Source organism: Ochlerotatus camptorhynchus, unplaced genomic scaffold (assembly GCF_037179485.1).
Source record: "Ochlerotatus camptorhynchus isolate MF236.1 unplaced genomic scaffold, CSIRO-AGI_Acam_v1.1 ptg000027l, whole genome shotgun sequence".
NCBI classification, from domain to species: domain Eukaryota; kingdom Metazoa; phylum Arthropoda; class Insecta; order Diptera; family Culicidae; genus Ochlerotatus; species Ochlerotatus camptorhynchus.
This window is the reverse complement of record NW_027040519.1, coordinates 4,531-7,392: the sequence shown is the minus strand read 5'-3', so window position 1 is coordinate 7,392 and position 2,862 is coordinate 4,531.

Below are 2,862 nucleotides of genomic sequence, written 5' to 3'. Positions count from 1 at the left end.
GAGTTTGGCATCAAGAAGCAGTGTGACTTTTGTCAATATCTCAACGATTGGTTTCTCTTTATTAAATCTTACGGTACGTACAAAAAGGTAAATAAATTTGGAAGTCATCAGTAATAATAACATTTAGTTTGATGCTAAACTGTGCTAGATTAAGAAAGACTGAGTGCGTGTTGTGCTTAATAGGGTGGAAAGAGGGTAGTTAACCCTACTAAGAATCTCCACTAATTGTATGTACTGCTTGGAAGCCTTACCCAAGCTAAGAATTATATCCATTAGGCAAACTCTTGTGGAATAATTCTGCCATTTCCATCTCGCTAAACTTCTCTATATATCACTGATACGAAAAGTTTCTGATACACACTGAACAGTCGATACAGCAGCGCCGTTAAGTTATCGAACACATCGTTGTAGATCCCTACTGCTTTCGCCCGGATCGCAAACTCGTCAGACTCGGACCAATGCCGCAACCATCGAATTGTGGTGGAGCAGATCACATCCAATCCAGACAAAATAAACTTTTGCTGATCCGTTTGCTTGTATGTGCATCGTATATCGCCTTGAGCACCACCCGGCTAACCCTTAGCAACAGCTCCGTGTGCTCTTCCGCCCAATGGCAATCTTCCAGCAAGCAAGCGCATTGCACTAATATGTGTCGTTTATCCTGAAAAAGTAAGATATATTGCACAGAATCCTTCTAAACAAAATAAACTCAGGCATAACATTTGATAACGGCACAAAAGCATTTGTAAACAAACTTTCTAAGGCCCTTTACACGCGAACCAAAGTACGCCCACGCAAACCAATACCACTTTCGGAAACAAATGTTTGTTTACAAATGCTTTTGTGCCGTTATCAAATGTTATGCCTGAACTAAACTTACCACCTTCCCACTGAATTTCACCGCCAAATTATAAATTCTAAGCACAAAGTGCCATTGAATTCCATCCACCGGCTCGCGACACACTCCAATCAGGTACCTCAGTGTTTCCAGCAATGCCTGCAAATGCAGTAGGTCCTCCTTCCTATCACCATCCTCCGACTCCCCGAAGACCGTCAACAGTTGCGCTACACGGTAACCGCAAAATACCCAATAATGACTACGAAGTAAGCATTTTCGAGGGAAACTGGGACTACCCATTAAACGATTTAAATTTTACCAATTTATGAGTAATTACAACTACAAAAACAAGTAGTAAGTATTCATTTTTGAATAACAAATACTAATAAATGGGTAATATGATTACTCATTTAATGGGTAGTACCAGTCTCCCTCGAAAATGCTTACTTTGTAGTCATTATTGGGTATTTTGCGGTTACCGTGTACGAAGGAGCGAATGACTTTGGTTAGAAGCACGGACTGAAGAAATCTGTAGCAAAAATGGCAACAAGCGCGAGTCATTGACAGCTCAACATCGTTTACTTGTAAGCAAATGTTAACCCGATGTGTTCACTCCTAATCATTTTGGCCTATGATCTTTTATTATACAAAAGAAAAGCAGATAACAACTAAACGTCATAATGACATGCTGTTTGACAACAGGCTCTCCCTCCCGCATAGAAAAATACCATTTCTAGAACAGTTCAAACTTCACTGACACCTTACTAGCTATGTTAACTTTTCACAAAATAGTTTTGTTATGGTTTATGGAATGTAATAAACATTAAAGAAACACTACTTTCAACTGTTACAGTTTCTGGTATGTTTCAGCTAAATTTTGTTACGGTTGATCAACTATACTGAACTGTTACAAAACATTACGAATAAAAGTTGTAAACAACTTGTACAACGCTTACGTGTTTCGATTATGGTTGCTTTATGTTTTTACAATTTGTACAAACAGAAGAAAACGCTTTTGATTGAAACGGTGCTCGTGAGTTCATTGTGTTGTTTTGTTCGTTATTTTATTTTTAAAACCCTTGGTAATATTAGCTTAAAGCATAAAATATTTCTTAAAAGCGCATGCATTTTCTACACAAATATTCAGGGCTAACAGCGGTTTACATGTGAAGGAGATTTCGATGCTGGTGGCTCACATCATCCAAAAAGGAAATCGAAGCAGGTACGTTATGCCGGGGCCTTTTTATCTTCCAGAAATGGAATGGAGTTTGTTTTGCAGGGCAAATTCATTTATCTATTCATTTTATATTAGATCAATAAACATGTTACCAAGAGCAAGGGAGGTGTCCACAAAAAGAAATCTTGTAAATCACATTAAAATTAAAGAACAACCCATGATGGCTGTATTCCGGATAAGCTACGACAGTATTTATTATAACGTCAATAAGTATAGTAATTTATACCATTTCATAGTATATCATGAAGTTAACAACAATGGTTGGTTCTAAACCGTACTACCTTATTCGAAAGTTAATGGAAATAGTTTCACATATCCAACTAGAACCTTTTCTGATGTGGTAAGGCTATAGTTGTTTTGCTAAAAATGTATGAGAAAAAGCGAGATTTCGTATGGTGAACGTTCTTAACCACCCATTGTTCATATGGTTGGGTCTTCGAAAACCTTAATCAATATGGTCAAAACTTTATCTAGGTATGGTTTGATTAAAGTTGACTGAACCTTTCTCATTATGGTTTTCAGAGGAAGATAAACCATTTTTAATGTGGTAATCGTATGGTTGTGATTTATGCGGGCTTTCAATTTCCGTTAGAGAAAAAGAGATAACATACGGTACCCCCTACTTTAAGCTACACTGAAACAAATCGACATGTACCGTTTATTAGATCCATCTTATAACATAGCAATGTCAGCAGATTTATTCATTCTATGTGATGATTGATAGATTCCATTGGATTATCACTTAAAAACTATGACTGCGATATGGAATGATTTCTATCGTAATTTC